Raw genomic sequence first — 18,911 nt, 5'->3', positions numbered from 1 at the left:
CGAACAAGCTGTACACCCCATACTGTACTGTCAATTCACTAGACAGGTACACCTCTTCTCAGATGGCCAATATCTGATTGCTCATACCCCACACGCATACAATTTCAATACAATCAGATGTTATAACGGTAACCTTAAATCTAATATTTCACTTTCAAACACAATTTTTTTTTTTTGTGTTGAGATGATAACATTAAAGGGGTTCTCCAGGCTGTTTCTATTGATGACCTTTGTTCAGGATAGGTCATCAATATCAGATCGGTGGGGTTCGACACCAGGCACCCCCGCCGATCAGCTGTTTGAGGAGACGGCGCGAGCAGTGCGCACGTGCCGTCTCCCTTCTCTCTTCCTGCTCACTGCTGTATGTCTATGGGACAGCATCAGCGGGCAGGAAGAGAGTCGAGAGACAGATGTGCACACTGCGATAGGTCATCAATAGAAAAAGCCAGGAGAACCCCTTTAATTACTAATACTTGTATTTTAAAAATGTGGGATTATATGCTTGCATTTTTATCCTGCAGCGCATGTTGGAACAGGGGTATGACAAGACCCGGTCCCACGCTGACAAGCGTCATAAAGTGCGAAGGATCGGGTATGATCTGTGGAAGGATCACGATGGCCAGCACAAAAGGATGGCCATCTTGAAGAAATGGTCAGATCTCAAGCAGTGGCATTCAGATTGGATCAGAGAGATCCACGACAGAATATTCCCAGGTACAATGCTTACATAACTTTTGTATCTTTCACCAACACTCTGTAATGTATATGTACAGTTATGCTTAAGAGTTGCTTTTATAAATTATGAAAATTGTGTCATTATAGATGTTCCCGTTCCCTCGCCGCAGACCTTCCAGAAAGGTGGTGGTGAAGGTCTCTGCATCGGAGGAGGAGCATGCCCATACCCCACCGGATGTGGGTGAAGTGATGGAGGCTGAAGAGGCCGGACCCTCACACCACCCAGCTTCACCCCCCCAGCTTCTCAGGAGGAGGACGAGGATGAGGTTGCGACCACCCCCCGCCAGGAGGGTAAATATGTGCTGTGGATGTTTTAACTCAGTCACTACACACACACACACGCGCACACACACACAGGTGTCAGTTTGGTCTTTACCACAGGCACAGTTTATTGCAGCAATCAATAATAAACATGTTCAATCTATAGCTTTAATCTTTCTTCAGCCCACACATATTGGATAACATAAAGTCCCACACTTTGAGTTCAGTCCAAGCAGGGTAACAAAACAGCAGTATCTCAACACTCTTTACAGTCTTTCAGAGATCAGGTTCCCCTCTCAGCTTGTTCAGCGTTCAGATCGCCTGTCCACACTTTATCTCCCCAGCCTTTTTAACCGCACATTTATGAAAACCCTGGATGGAGTACAGGAGTGACCTGTCCCACCCATTGTCTCTGGTCAGTCCTAAAACCCGGACCCAAAATCCACTTTAATGATAACCTCCCAGTAACCTAATGTTACTGGCGTATTGATTCCCGGGAATTATCTCACTGAGGAATAAATTCTCAGTGAAACATACCGACTATTCATGATTCCCCCCCTTTGGGCTACTACAGTGCACACAGCAATATTAATCTTTATCTATAAAATTGTATAAATGGTTTAAAAACACAAACAAAGGGCAACAATGAAGGTATAACAAACACTCCAGTAATAGAAAACAGCAACACTATACACTAATTAATTAGTCTACATAAAAACCATTAACTTAACAACTAAATAACACAAGACTCTAATGAACTATTCCTAACTAAACAACTATATAACGAATTGAGATGTAAATTGTCAGCTGCATTATACACTAATTGGCTTTTAATCTGATGAGCAATACATTTATTTTTATTTTTTTAAACAGTACTAATACAACTGGAAAAAAAAATAAAATCTTAAAGCTGCAGCGGGAGCCCCACAAAGATATAAAGGAGCTACGGGAGCACCAGCTGCGAAAGTTGCGGGAGCTGAAGCTCCAGTTTTCCCACAAAATGTTGAAACTGGAGGAGAAGCACAATAAGGCCGAGGTGGTGCTGTTAAACCTCCATGACCAACTTAAAGCTTTGCCATAGTTTTAAATGTAAATATAAATCTTTTTTCATAATGTTAAATGTTAATATAAAGGTTTTCTAGTTAACTTATAATGTCTGATTTAAAAAATAATAATTTTATGGTTTCTGTTTTATTTTAACCAATACGGTTACAGTAAGGCCCCTTAAGTCCAGCCCAAACTCATCAGTATCATGACATACAGCAGCCGCAGTTACATAGAAATGGGAGAGAATAAGGCCTTCACATAACTCTGAAGGATCAGGATAATAGCAGCAGTTATTGGTAACGGTGTAGTATAAGGCCTACACATAACTCTGAAGGATCAGGATAATAGCAGCAGTCATTGGTAATGGTGAAGTATAAGGCCCACACATAACTCTGAAGGATCAGGATAATAGCAGCAGTCATTGGTAACGGTGAAGTATAAGGCCCACACATAACTGTGAAGGATCAGGATAATAGCAGCAGTTATTGGTAACGGTGTAGTATAAGGCCTACGCATAAGGCCTCATGCACACAACCGTTTTTTGGGTCCACATCCCAGCCGCAGTTTTTGCGGCTCGGGTGTGGACCCATTCACTTTAATGGGGTCGCAAAAAATGAAGACAGCACTCCGTGTGCTGTCTGCATCTTTTGCTCTGTTCCATGGCCCCGGAAAAAATATTTAGCATGTCCTATTCTTATCCATTTTGCGTGCAAGAATAGGCATTTCTACAATGGGCCGCCCGTTCCGCAAATTGGGGAAGGCAGACGGGCGGCTTCCGTTTTTTGCGGATGTGCGATTTGGGGACCGCAAGAAACGGAATGGTCGTGTGCATGTAGCCTAACTCTGAAGGATCAGGATAATAGCAACAGTCATTGGTAACGGTGGAGTATAAGGCCTACACATAACTCTGAAGGATCAGGATAATAGCAGCAGTTATTGGTAACGGCGGACTATAATGCCTGCACATAGCTCAGAAGGATCAGTACATGAGCAGCAGGCAGATGGTAAGTTGACATTGAAGTTTAAGGCCTACACATAGCTCAGCCTAACTCAGCAGGAACAGACAGCAGCATGTTCTTAGTTTGCAGCAGGAAACTGTTCCCAGGAATGGGCCCCCGGCAGACGGGATAGATAACTATAAAAAAATTATACAACCCCAACAGCAGCATGTTTGTTCTTCGCTTACATCAAGAGTGTTCTCCCACGTGTAAAAACTTAAATATTTTTCACTTAACATCACATAATATTTTTTATTTAATTATTTTTTTTTTAATTGTAAAGGCCAAAATAAAATAGTCCAATATATATGATAACAAAAACCAAATGCCCCGTAAGTTCCGACAGAAATTGTGTGTTTATTAAACATTAAGAAACTTTTTGTTCAACACAATGGGACCTTTCTCAAGTAGTGACCAAATTGAATAGTGCTAAGTACAAGGCTAAATACCAAATGTGGTGATTTTTAACAGAAAAATATTATTACGTGCATCACCAAAAATAACATGATTATTACATTTTCTATAAATAAAATATACTTTAAAAAACTAAGTACATTTGATACAAGTATCCACACAGTGAACAGATTTATAACTTCACTAACACTATGCTGATTAATAACATTTGCTTAATTCATCTGAGTGACAATTTTTAAAAATATTTGAAAAACCAAATGTGTCATGAAAAAATAAGCAGTTCCGATACAAAAAAATTTAAGGAGTGGGCTAAGAACTAACCAGCATGTATTCGATATAGCGTCCCGTTTTGTTAACTGTGCATGTCGGAGCATAGCTTCTGCCTTACAGACAGAAACATGTAATGCAATGAGTAGAATCACTCGCAAAATGGTGACATGGCTTCAAAAATATTATATAGTCCACAGTTTACACTGCAAAGTTTAAAACTGTGTTTATATAAAATTAGCATGTGCAAATTATCATTACATAATTGTCAAGAAGTAACATTAAATATAAATGTATATATCAATATATACATGTGGTAATAACGCTCCATTCCCAAAACCGGATTACCACACGGATGAGTATAACGCCAGTCACACCCAACCATGTAGAGAGGTCAACACGGAAGTCAGGCATCCTTTCCAAGATGAAAGACAACACCATGTTCGAACTTACTGTAAATTAATTAGGTTCATCAATCAGTCCTGTACAATGTTAGGCTACTTTCACACTAGCGTTCGGGTGTCCGCTCGTGCGCTCCGTTTGAAGGGGCTCACGAGCGGCCCCGAACGCATCCGTCTGGCCCCAATGCATTCTCAGTGGAGGCGGATCCACTGAGAATGCATCCGCCTGCCAGCGCTCAGCCTCCGCTCCGCTCAGTGAGCGGACACCTGAACGCTGCTTGCAGCGTTCGGGTGTCCGCCTGGCCGTGCGGAGGGGAGCGGATCCGTCCAGACTTACAATGTAAGTCAATGGGGACGGATCCGCTTGAAGATGACACCATATGGCTCAATCTTCAAGCGGATCCGTTCCCCATTGACTTACAATGTAAAGTCTGAACGGATCCGCTCAGGCTACTTTCATACTTAGAAAATTTTCTAAGTTTTAATGCAGACGGATCCGTTCTGAACGGATGCGAACGTCTGCATTATCGGAGCGGATCCGTCTGATGAAACATCAGACGGATCCGCTCCGAACGCTAGTGTGAAAGTAGCCTTAACTGCACAAAACCTTTTGACAAGGGAAGCCCACATGCGGTCCCCACCCTGCTACATATTACCAAAAAACAATAACACACATATGTAATGATAATGAATTTTTATTAAATGGCATAAAAAAGACAACATATAAATAGTAACAATAAATAGCAGTAATGCAGTAGCGCTGCGATTCAGCAGCTCACCAGAGATACACAGGGTAACTATACCCCCTCAAACACCACTCCTTATGGCTTGACAAGAACGTTCATGAGGAGATAAAGCCTCCTCACCAAGCCAGAGGAGGGAGTGTATTGCAGTGATATAGGTAATTACTTGCAGGAAACCTAATGACAGGAGTTGCGGCAACCATAAGAGACAATATGAGATGTCTGTATAATCATGACAATGCCGCTTGCGTGCAGCAGCCCATATGGAGTCAATAAACAACAACTAGCAAGTCAATATCTAATAAAATGCAGTGGGGGACAAACCTTGGACCTCTGGCGAGTGCACCCCGACGCGCGTTTCGCTCGGCTTCTTCAAGGGGCGTGTCTAACCTGCCTTTGACGTGCTCTTAAATAGCCCTGCAGCTGATGAGTCTGGCCACTCACATCCCGCCGTGTCCCATGCAAATTTGCTGATGACATCACATCCGCTCCAAACCGGAACTAGGAAGCGATGTCTCGCGTGAGTTTCGTGTGCTCATGTGATCGGTCTTGGTCACATGATCGGAACAGACAGAACCGATCACATGCTGTTCAAAACTAAGTGGCCATAGTAACCGATGACGTCATAGTGACAACGGCAGACGGGCATCTCAAGTAAGACTGCCCAGACTCAGTCATCAGCCATGGAAAGCAAAACCCTGCAAATCTGCATAGCAACAGCGGGACATGTTGGCAATTGTGTCTAAATCAACTCCTCAGAACTGCGGAAAGAGAGATGGAAGGAAGAGATTGTAGGAACAGGAGAAGGAACAGGGAAAAGAAGGGGCAAGCTAACTTTATATAAACCCCCATAAAGTGCAGGTGCATATAAAGTTGATACCATAACAATACGATAAACCAATGCAATGCAATAAAATAAAATAAATCCATATCATATATGTTGATGTAAATAGAGATACATATATAGTGCAATCTGATATTAAAATTATTAATTGTTCAATAATACATAGGCACATTAAACATGATTATATACATGGCACTGCCCACAAAGGGACAGAACGTGTTCATATTTAATGAACTTTACCAAGGGTGTATACATAAAGATTATAATCAGAAAATCAAAACAATGATTATACAGTGAAAAGTGTGCAACAAAAGAGTGCAAGTGCAAGTGCTCAGTGACCGTGAACATGCAGTGTAAAATCAAACTTAATAAGAAGACATATATGGCGAGTATACAAATTATATCACACCATTATTATGAAGAGAATACTCCCTGTTAATGCAGTATAAATACATGATTCATTAAAGTAATAAATAAATAAAATACAAAAATTGTGAATGACCAAGTATATAAATCAAAAATCAAGACCATATAGGACACATACATAATTGCATTCATTATATACAAATTGTCACCCCACACAACAAGGGTACATTGCTATTGTCACTACCCTCTCAAAACCCCACATAGTAGGACAGTCCATCCAATTTGTGCATGGTGTCATATTCCACCACTAACCAAATTGAAACACACAAAAAAGACTTAGTCAATTGTAATTTAAAATAATAATATATTTTATTTTAATACAATAAATTGTTTTGGTATATAAAGGCCACGGTGTTTTTACGTTTCATATTCTTAGACAATCCAAATTGTTTGAATTATAATAACCAATTAAATCCAAAACCTTGTCTAAGACCCAAACTAGTCCGCTCAAAGAGCGACTATTACCCCGTGTAAACACCGTGACAATAAAGAAAAAAAAAAAAAAAAAAGGGGGGGAGGGATGGGGGATTCTTTGCTGTCAGCTCCAGAATGCGCTGTAAGTAACTGAATTTTCTTTTATTACAGGTGACTCGTGCTGACCGTTACCCACAGACCAATCACGATCCTACAGTGCCCTCGAGGTCAAGTTCAGTCCAGCACTATACAGGTAAGTAATTAACTTAACCCATTCATTTCCGTATAACTTTGCACATACCAAAAGGGGGTGGGTGTTCACTGACACCATGTCCCCCCTTTTGTATTCGCAAAAGGTTATCTCATGGTGTCATATTCCACCACTAACCAAATTGAAACACACAAAAAAGACTTAGTCAATTGTAATTTAAAATAATAATATATTTTATTTTAATACAATAAATTGTTTTGGTATATAAAGGCCACGGTGTTTTTACGTTTCATATTCTTAGACAATCCAAATTGTTTGAATTATAATAACCAATTAAATCCAAAACCTTGTCTAAGACCCAAACTAGTCCGCTCAAAGAGCGACTATTACCCTTTCGCCATCAGCAACAGCTAGATGGCTAAACCCCCGTAGCCAAATCAATTAAATTTTGAAAACCGACATTAAAAATGTCTAAACCTATTTCTGATAAAGAACTCTTATCAGAATTATAGAGCCCAGGAAGAAAGCCCTCCAATTCAGAGTGCCTACAAGTAAAACCATTAAAACAATACATTACTTTTTCCAGATTTTTGTTGATTCTCTTTTTTATTTTTTCTAGGAAACGCATATTAGTAGAATGCCATTCCCATTTTGAAATTATATCAGAAATTGCCAACTTAGTATACGGCAAAATCATTTGCAGAGCTCTCATCTTACATGTATACTCTTCCAGTAAAATATGAGTCTTAATAATTCCCAAATCACTACCATCTAAATATAGAATTAATAATTGTGGAACAGGCCATTTTTTCTTAATTTGAAAACAAATATTAACTACATCTCGCAGTCTAATGTTAGGAATACCTTTCCAGAATATGTTTATGTTCTTGCCAAAACCGAGGTTATCGGATTTAAACCTCAACCTAGAACGGTTATATGCTTCGGATACCAAATCAGACCCCAGAATCCATATGTTCTTGGTATCTGAAACAAAAAATTAGTTTTTTAAAAGTAATTCTGGCCTGATATAAAGTTTGAATCTGTCAGAATTCCATCTGCCCAAATTCTTTATTATATTAGTCTGAAGACCCATATTATTCGCATAAGTCGCCGCTCCTATGCGGAAAGAATGAGATGATAATTTTACATCACTTAAATTGAAATGAGACTTACATTTTTTCAACATATAATTAAATTGATATCTAGTTAAAGGGGAATGGTCAACATGCATAAATAATGGCCCATTAGAATTAGAACGCAAAGTTAACCACTTTTTTAAAGCCAGAACTGGGCAAATATCCGTATTTTGAATTTTATTTAGTGATACCCAAGTACCAAGACCTTTTTGGTCTGTTTTGGACTTTTTTATAAAGAAACAAACTTTACTATCGAAAATTTTTAAATCAGATAAGTATAAAGGTGGTTCTGCATTTCTTTTTTCAGCTGCAAATTCTGAAATACGAAGTGCACCAAAAAAGGCCACTATGAATGCCGTGCTAAAAAGAGAAGACTCATAAGGAGATGAACACAAATCAGGTAAATATTTTACAAATTTTGTAAGATAAACAGTACATAACGGAATAGTCCTTTCCTTAACTGGTGCTAACTTGTCAACTCCCTTAATAAATTGTTTTAAACAAAAATTATTAGATATAGGAGTTACATTAAAACATTTTTGAAAGTAAGACAATCCTGTCAAGATTTTTTGAACATATCTTCCTGTCTTACCTGATTTAATGAGTTCTAGCACAAATTGGATACTAGAGGCAGGAGTAGAATCCCAAGTATTATAATTATTAATTTTGCAAAAAGTCACCCAAAATTTCCAGGCTGACAAATACGCTTTCCAAGTGTTACTTGCAAGCGCATTTTTTAATAACTCAAGAATTAAGACTGAATTATCTCCCACAACTGCGGTGGACATTGGATCCCTTCTGAATCTGCATCCGGTATTAGCTTCCTGAATATCTGGAATTCCTGCCGAGATAAAGAGTCGGCAATTACATTTTGTTTACCTTCAATGTATTTAGCCTTGAGCCAAATATTGTTTTCCAAGCATAATAAGACTATAAATCTTAACGTAGTTGTTACTTCAACCGATTTTGCAGACAAGCAATTAATGGAAAAAACAACACCCTTATTATCAGACAATAAAAGTATTCTTTTATTTCTGAAGAAATCTTTCCAGATATTCAAGGAAACTAATACCGGGAACAATTCCAAAAATTTTATATTTTTCATAAATGGCTTATCCTTCCATGACCTAGGCCAAGATTCAGCCGACCATTTTTTATTAAAAAATGCGCCGTAACCAACTGAAGCAGCAGCATCAGTGAATAATCTCAATGAATCAGTATCAACAAAATCTTCTTGCCAAACTGAACATCCATTGAAATTTTCCAAAAAATGAATCCAGATAATAATATCTTCTTTTAAAGCTGCAGTAATCCTGATATGATCATGCGCTTTTTTCTTTCCTGCAATGGATGCATAGAGACGCTTAGAAAACACCCTACCTAAAGGAATGACTCTAGAAATGAAATTCAGAGAACCCAGAACAGACTGTAAAATCTTTACGGTAGACTTTTTACATTGTAATAAATTTTTTAAATTTTTTAATGAGGAGTTAATTTTTTCTTCAGGAATTTTAAACAACATATTAACCGAATCAATTTCAATGCCCAGGAATTTTATACAGGTAGTTGGATAAACTGTTTTTTCCTCTGCTAAAGGAACATTAAAATATGAGGATATAAATTTAAATGTTTTTAATAAATTGGCACAATCATCAGACTGGGCATTACCAATGAATAAAAAATCGTCCAAATAATGTATGGTATAACCTCCTTCATAATGAGTCTCAAGCATCCATTGCAAGAAAGTAGAAAAAGCCTCGAAATATTGGCAAGATAAAGTAAAACCCATGGGTAATGCCATGTCGTAAAAATATAAACCATCCAAATAAAAGCCTAATGAATTATAACCAGAAGGGTTAATTGGGAGTAACCTAAATGCAGATTTGATGTCTACTTTGGCTAATAACGCTTTTGGTCCTGCTTTCCTTAAAAAATGCAAAGCCTGATCAAAAGAAGCGTAATGCACGGAAGCAGAGTCCTTATCAATGGTATCATTTAGGGAGGAATTAAATGGAAAAGATAAATTATGGATTAATCGGAAACTACCTGGCTCCTTTTTGGGAACAAAACAGAGAGGCGAAATCCTAAAATTTTTGAAAGGGGGAGAAGAGAAAGGGCCAGCAATTCTATGTTCCACAATTTCATTGTGAATTTTTTCTAAAACCTTATTTTTATTAATAAAAACTGAAAACGCATTATTAACTAAAACACAACCATGACCTTTAAATTCCGGCACATAGAAGCCAGAAGAAAAACCTTCAATTAGTAGAAGGGCCTTCTCCCTGTCTGGAAAGAATTTTATACATTGGATTAATCTTTCCAGATTCAGAGGAGTCACTTGTTTTATTTCCTTCTTTATTATTGGCATTCTTTTTAAAGCATTTGAAAGAGGGGTGAGCGCCTGCACAAAATGAGCATTCATGCCTATATTTGCAGTTACTTTGCCATTTACAGGAGGATTCATTATAGGCAAAACAGAATCCTTTTCTTGGAGATTGAATCCGAAAATTATGAGAGCGTTGGGGCAACATTAGATTAAGCCATAAACCAACGTCTTTGAATCCCCAGCGAAGGTCAGGATAAACAGCTAATTTTTGTCTGAATGACTCATCATAATTAAACCAAGCGGATCCTCCAAAACTTCTAAAAGCCTCTAGAACAGATTCTAGATGATGAAAAAGACCGCTACAAAGAGACGGGTGTTTTTCACCTAAAACTGCGGCAAAAATACAAAAAGCCTGAATCCAGGCAAAAATGCTCTTCTGTGTGCTCCCTTTCTTTTTATCATCTTCTTCTTTTCTTTCTTTGACAGATGGTAAAAGGGTTAATAAATCTATATATTCACGATTCCATATTTTTTCCTTTGTACTTGCGGACAAATGGAAACCTAGTGGAGACATTTCACAAGGTAATGTTTCTTTAAAAGAAATATCTTTTATTCCACTATTTCCGTCAGTACAAGGAAAAAATATTTTGTCATTACCAGCAATCCTAATTTTATCCGGATTAAACTGACTCTCAGGAGTAATAAAATCAACAGGGGGGGACCATGGTATATCTAACCCCTGGACATTATCTTTCTGTTCTAAAAAGGATAAAAATTCCTTAAATAACTGAATATTATTTTTAGAACTCAGTGTGTTCTGTTCCCCAGAAGAAGATATAGGTGTAGATGTATGTAATTTATTACCTTGTGATGATTTACTTGTAGAAGGGATAACATCTTCTAATTGTAAATCATGCTGTGAGTTAATCACACAGGGAGCACGAGTAGATGCAGTTAAACTGTCAGAGAATAACTGATGTTGCTGCTTACGCTTGTCGTTCCTTCTGCTCGCGCCAGGTGGCGCAGCATTTTTCTTCTGCCTGGCTCCTGTTGAATGCCGAACAGGCGAAAATTGATGTTTCTCTTTGCGGATTCTTTTCCTCCTTGGTGACGAATGCGGCTGTGATGATGCAGGAGGATCGACATCGATGACCTCTGCATTCCTCACTGGCTCTGCGCTCTCAATGTGAAAAGCAGCGCAGCCAGTATTATCTGATTGAAGAGCAGGATTACCGGCACTTGTATTAAGCTGTAAGCAGGATCGTAGCCATTCTTCACCGCCCTGTGTAGCGGCTCTCTCCACAAACTGTCTCATGAGGTCCTCCATCACAAAGCTGGTCCGGATTCTTTGCTGTCAGCTCCAGAATGCGCTGTAAGTAACTGAATTTTCTTTTATTACAGGTGACTCGTGCTGACCGTTACCCACAGACCAATCACGATCCTACAGTGCCCTCGAGGTCAAGTTCAGTCCAGCACTATACAGGTAAGTAATTAACTTAACCCATTCATTTCCGTATAACTTTGCACATACCAAAAGGGGGTGGGTGTTCACTGACACCATGTCCCCCCTTTTGTATTCGCAAAAGGTTATCTCATTCCATAATAGAGGGCAAGGCATCAATTGCAGCAGGCATCGAGAACTTAGCTCTCATTTCTGAAAGGCATAAGATATAATTAGCAACAGGCAGAATAAGACACATGAATATATAAGGACCTGTTAAAATACACATAAATCAATTAAAATAACAGTTAAAAACAACAGTCCTAAGCGTCAGGCCCAAACCCAGGACAAAGATGGACCGAGGAGAGCCACATAATTTGAGCCGAGGGCAATGTGGAATACACCAACACAAATAACACCATCGAAGGGAAGGGAGAAAGAGAGAGGGAGGAGAGGCGAATGTAAGGAGTCCAACACCATCTAGATGAATGGGGCAAAACTATTGCCCTCATTCAAACCCAGAGGTGCAACTGTATTTATATAAAAAAAATCCATTTAATTTCTCTTTGGGCTAATGTTTTTCTCCAGTCTCCTCCTCTTAGGGAGATAAGCACTCGGTCAATACCCCTAATCCGAAGCAGGGTACCATCCGAGTTGTGCCTCTCTTTAACCACCTCAGCCCCCCTAGCTTAAACCCCCTTAATGACCAGACCACTTTTTACAATTCTGCACTACACTACTTTCACGGTTTATTGCTCGGTCATACCACTTACACCCAAATGAATTTTACCTCCTTTTCTTCTCACAAATACATCTTTATTTTGGTGGTATTTGATTGCTGCTAAGATTTTTAGTTTTTCCGATATTAATCAAAATAGGCCGCAATTTTCTCAAAAAAAGTGTATTTTTAACTTTCTCTGTTCAAATATAATTACATTTCTATACAAGTTTGTGTCAAAATTTATTGTGCTACATGTCTTTGATAAAAAAAATCCAATAAGTGTATATTTATTGGTTTGCGCAAAAGTTATAGCATTTACAAACTATGGTACAAAAATGTGAATTTCCGCATTTTGAAACAGCTCTGACTTTCTGAGCACCTGTCATGTTTCTTGAGGTGCTAGAATGCCAGGATAGTATAAATACCCCCCATATGACCCCATTTTAGAAAAAAGAAACCGCAAAGTATTCGCGGAGGGGCATGGTGAGTTAATGTATGATTTAATTTTTTTTCACAAGTTAGCGGAAAATGACACTTTCTGAGAAAAATAAATAAAAAAGTTTCCATTTCTGCTAACTTCTGGCAAAAAAAAAAAATAATTCCCACGGACTCACTATGCCCCTCAGTGAATACCTTGGGTGTCTACTTTCCGAAATGGGGTCGTTTGTGGGGTGTGTTTACTGTTCTGGCATTTTGGGCGGGGCTAAATTGTGAGCAACTCTGTAAAGCCTAAAGGTACTCGTTGGACTTTCGGCCCCTTTACGCACCTAGGCTGCAAAAATGTGTCACACATGTGGTATCGCTGTACTCAGGAGAAGTAGGGCAATGTGTTTTGGGGTGTATTTTTACATAAACCCATGCTGGGTGAGATAAATATCTCTGTAAATTGACAACTTTGTATAATTTTTTTTTTAAAGTTGTCATTTACAGAGATATTTCTCACACAGAGTATGGGTATATGTAAAAATATACACCAAAACACATTGCCCTACTTCTCCTGAGTACGGCGATACCACATGTGTGACACTTTTTTGCAGCCTAGGTGCACAAAGGGGCCCAAATTCCAATGAGTACCTTTAGGATTTCACAGGGCATTTTTTACGCATTTGGATTCCAAACTACTTCTCACGCTTTAGGGCCCCTAAAATACCATGGCAGTATAAATACCACACAAATGACCCCATTTTGGAAAGAAGACACCCCAAGGTATTCCGTGATGGGCATGGCGAGTTCCTAGAATATTTTATTTTTTGGCACAAGTTAGCGGAAAATTATTTATTTATTTATTTATTTTTCTCTTACAAAGTCTCATATTCCACTAACTTGTGACAAAAAATACCCCTCGCCATACCCCTCACGAAATACCTTGGGGTGTCTTCTTTCCAAAATGGGGTCACTTGTGTAGTATTTATACTGCCCTGGTATTTTAGGGGCCCTAAAGCGTGAGAAGTCGTTTGGAATCCAAATGCGTAAAAAAATGCCCTGTGAAATCCTAAAAGTACTCATTGGAATTTGGGCCCCTTTGCGCTCCTAGGCTGCAAAAAAGTGTCACACATGTGGTATCGCCATACTCAGAAGAAGTAGGGCAATTTTAGGGCAAGGAGGGTGTATTTTTACATATACCCATGCTGGGTGAGAGAAATATCTCTGTAAATGACAACTTTTCCCATTTTTTTATACAAAGTTGTCAATTTACAGAGATATTTCTCTCACCCAGCATGGGTATATGTAAAAAGACACCCCAAAACACATTGCCCTACTTCTCCTGAGTATGGCGATACCACATGTGTGACACTTCTTTGCAGCCAAGATGCGCAAAGGGGCCGAAAGTCCAACGAGTACCTTTTAGGAGGGCATTTTTAGGCATTTGGATTCCAGACTTCTTCTCACGCTTTAGGGCCCCTAAAATGCCAGGGCAGTATAAATACCCCACATGTGACCCCATTTTGGAAAGTAGACACCCCAAGGTATTCCGTGAGGGGCATGGCAAGTTCATAGAAGATTTTTTTTTTTTGCCACAAGTTAGCGGAAATTGATTTCTTTTTGTTTTTTCTCACAAAGTCTCCCTTTCCGCTAACTTGTGATAAAAAGTTCAATCTTTCATGGACTCAATATGCCCCTCAGCGAATACCTTGGGGTGTCTTCTTTCCAAAATGGGGTCATTTGTGGGGTGTTTGTACTGCCCTAGCATTTGAGGGTCTCAGCAATCATTACATGTATGGCCAGCATAAGGAGTTTCTGCTATTCTCCTTAGGCCTCATGCACATGACCGTTGTTTGGGTCCGCATCCGAGCCGCCGTTTTGGCGGCTCGGATGCGGACCCATTCATTTCAATGGGGCTGCAAAAGATGCGGACAGCACTCCGTGTGCTGTCCGCATCCGTGGCTCCGTTCCGCGGCCCCGCTAAAAAAATATAACATGTCCTATTCTTGTCCGCGCTTTGCGGACAAGATTAGGCATTTATATTGCCGGCGCCCGTTCCGTTCCGCAAATTGCGGAAGTAAACACGGGCACCTTCCGTTTTTTGCGCATCCGTGGTTTGCGGACCGCAAAAAACGGCACGGTCGTGTGCATGAGGCCTTATATTGAGCATACGGGTAATGAGATTTATTTTTTTCGTTCAGCCTCTGGGCTGAAAGAAAAAATGAACGGCACAGATTTCATCATTCGCACCGATCAATGTGTATGAAAAAATCTCTGACAAAAAATGTGCAAAAAAAAAAAAAAAGCTGCGATCGCTAATAAAGATCCAAAAAGCTCAAAAGTGATCTTTATAGCGCCGCAGCGATTTTACGGTGTTTTTGCAGTGATCAAAGAAAAACATTTCTGTCACTGCGGTGGGGCAGACTGAACGCAAGTGTGCGCACAAGATCAGGCCTGATCGGGCGAACACTGCATTTTTTGTAGAGCCTAAGGTGACCCTAATGTACTGATATAGATCTGATTGCGATCAGTCTTGATCACTTACAGATACTATATAGTACTAGTGCTGATTAGCGACAGCGATGACGCTAAGCAGCGACTAATCAGTGACTACGGTGCGGTGGGCGCTAACTACCTAACAAGTGGCTAACTAACTGGCGGGGATAAGGGACCCTTAAGCCCCATTCACACGTCCGCAATTCTGTTCCGCATTTTGCGGAACGGAATTGTGGACCCATTCATTTCTATGGGGACAGACTTTGTCCCGCTCGGATCCGGAATTGCGGATCTGCACTTCCGGGTCCGCACTTCCGTTCCGCAAAAATATAGAACATGTCCTATTCTTGTCCGCAATTGCGGACAAGAAAAGGCATTTTCTATATAAGCACATTGCCGGTGTCCGTGTTTTGCGGATCCGCAAAACACATACGGACGTCTGAATGGAGCCTTACAGGGGGGTGATCAATGACAGCGGGGTGATCAGGGAGTCTATATGGGGTGATCAGGGGTTTATAAGTGACAGGGGGGGGTGTAGTGTAGTGTGGTGATTGGTGCTACTTACAGAGCTGCCTGTGTCCTCTGGTGGTCGATCCAAGCAAAAGGGACCACCAGAGGACCAGGTAGCAGGTATATCAGATGCTGTTAACAAAACAGCATCTAATATACCTTTCTGGGGTTAAAAAAATCGCATCTACAGCCTGCCAGCGAATGATTGTGTAATGTCTTTCTCGTCTTGCCTGAATAGAAAGTTCATGTTCCCTAACCCTTCTTCTCAATTGTCGAGATGTCAATCCCACATAAATGAGATCACAAGGGCAACTTGCCCAGTAAATAACCCCAACCATCGTACAGGTGATCGTATGTGTGATCTTAAACACTTTGTCCCTTGCAGCATTGTGGAAGTGAGTTGCCCTGTCCATGTTGGCACAGGCAACGCACTTACCGCATTGCTTACTACTCCAGGGCGGCCCCTTGTTGCCAAACAACCTCCCCTCCTTGCGAGCATAATGACTGCGGACCAATTGGTCACGCAGATTCTTAGCCCTCCGGAAGGTTGTTGAGGCACGTGGGGGTATCATTTCTTGTAACTGGGGATCCAATTTTAGAATGTTCCAATATTTGTTCAAGGCTGTATTTACCTCCTTTCAATTGTTGTTAAATCCAGTGATAAACCTAATCTGTTGTTTGTCTTGACGGATTGTTTTCTTGTGAAGTAGGTCGCCTCTCTTTGACAGTCGTGCTCTCTTGTAGGCTGTCTTGATACAACGATTACCATACCCTCGCTCTCCAAATCTTCTTCTAAGGTCCTCAGCCTGCACCTCAAAGGACTCGTCAGACGAACAAATCCTACGTGCCCGCAGAAACTGTCCCACTGGTATTCTCTTAATCAAGTTGCCAGGATGTGACGAGCCTGCATGTAAAAGTGCATTCACAGAAGTTTATTTTCGGTACAGGTTGGTGCCCAAATGACCTGTTGCATCTACCTGGAATATCACATCCAAGAATTTGACGTTCGTACGGGCCACCTTAAAGGTAAGTTTAATATTTTTACTATTGTTATTCAACAAACTAATATATTGTTCTAACTCCTCTTCAGTCCCCTGCCAGATGATCAGTATATCATCGATATACCTACCCCAGTATTGGACCTTGTCATACTCTGGCAGGGGACTGGACTGGAGGATCTCCCTCTCCCACAGCCCCAGGAACAAATTTGCATAAGAGGGCGCACAAGACGCCCCCATTGTGGTGCCTTGGAGCTGTAGGTAGAAGGATCCCCTACAGAGGACAAAATTATGAGTCAGGACATAGTTGAGAAGAGTCAGAATGAAATTACACTTCTCCTTACCCATACTTGAAGTTCTTAAAAAGAATTCCGTGGCTTCCAATCCGTCTTGATGTTTAATAGATGTGTACAAAGATTCCACATCACATGTGGCAATGAGCATGTCGGGTTCAAGATGTATATCTTCCATTTTTCTTAAAATATCCATGGTGTCCTTTAGATGGGATGGTAAGCCCTCCACCAACGGCTGTGAAAAGTGATCAATATATTTACATATTGCATCATTTAAACCATTCACGCCCGATACAAGAGGCCTACCAGGTGGATTTGCCAAGTCTTTATGTATCTTGGGTAAAAGATAGAGAGTGGGAATAACAGGATGATCTGGTAGTAAGTGGGAACCCTGTCTCGCAGAAATGGTACCATGCTCTACCCCTAATACTTTCAAGTTCCTGCTTAAATTTAATTAGGGGGTTGAATGTCAATTTCTTATAGCAATTACCATTCTGCAGCTGTCTCTCCGCCTCTTTCTCATACATGGCCGTAGGTCAAATCACAATGTTCCCACCTTTGTCTGCCTGTTTTATAACCACGTCATCCCATTTCCCTATCTCCTTCAGCGCTCGTCTCTCCCGCTGGTGCAGTTATCTCTGCCTATGTGGTTAGAGATGTGAGAAAACTCACTCTCAACCAGTTTGACAAAATAGTGCACATTTGGATATAGCGATAGTGCTGGGAAAGTCTTGGATTTTGGAATCAAGGTTTTGAGGAACTCACCAGACTTTTCTGCTGTCTCCTGTTCCTCCAAAAGTTCAATTAAAGTGGCTAATTCCTCCTGTTCCATTTGTGTAGAAAAATTAGAATCCCTCTTCTGATGAAAAATCTTTTTAAAAATGAGACATCTAGCGAAGAGATGTAAATCTTTCACTACAGAGAAATAGTCAAAGGTACAAGTTGGTGAAAAGGATAACCCTTTCCCCAATAACGACAGTTGGTCATCCGTCAGGACAGGTTCAGACAGATTGATTACCTGTAATTGGTGTCTCCCATCTTGGCGTCTCTTTCCCACCGGTTGTTTAACATCCGCCATTTTGCGCTTATTATCCCTCCTTGGGTATCTCCGTGAGTCCTGTCCGGATGTACTACCCTCTTCACTCATCGAAGTCCGTGAGGACATTGATGCAGACTGAGATCTCCCCTCATGTGTCTTATATTTCCATCTGTAGATTCTGTTACTCTCCATGTCTTGCAGGTCACGCTGGAATTTCCTGGTTTTAACAGCCTTAATTTGTTTCTCCCAAACCAAAAAGGCCTCATCAATTTCCCTCTTAAACCCTTCTAATTCCACCGTGCTCAATTTTTGGGAGAGTTGTTCCTCTAACCTCGCTTAGAGTTGTTCCTCTAACCTTGCTACAGCAAGAACCACAACAGGGTCGCCTAAAACCCAAGAAAAGCAAAATTATAACTTATAAACTTAAATAAATTTAAAAAAACTTTCTTTGGTGAATGAAGCGTAACACCGCATGATTGTATGTTATTAAAAAGATTTTGAATATATATATAACTATATAAATCTTGACAATATATGATGAATAGAGCACATGCGCAAATATTAAACATGCACTCCAGTTTACAAGAATTATAATACTCAATACTTGTCATAGTTCGAGGGCGAATAATTGCCCCATGCTGGTTGCCCTCAGCATGATCTGGACAGACAGCATCAACAGTTAATTGTTAACACTGTACTATAATGCAGACACATAACTTGGCAGGATTAGGCCAGACAGTAGCAGGTAAATAGTAACACAACAGTAT

Source organism: Bufo bufo, chromosome 2 (assembly GCF_905171765.1).
Source record: "Bufo bufo chromosome 2, aBufBuf1.1, whole genome shotgun sequence".
NCBI classification, from domain to species: domain Eukaryota; kingdom Metazoa; phylum Chordata; class Amphibia; order Anura; family Bufonidae; genus Bufo; species Bufo bufo.
This window is presented reverse-complemented; position numbering follows the sequence as displayed.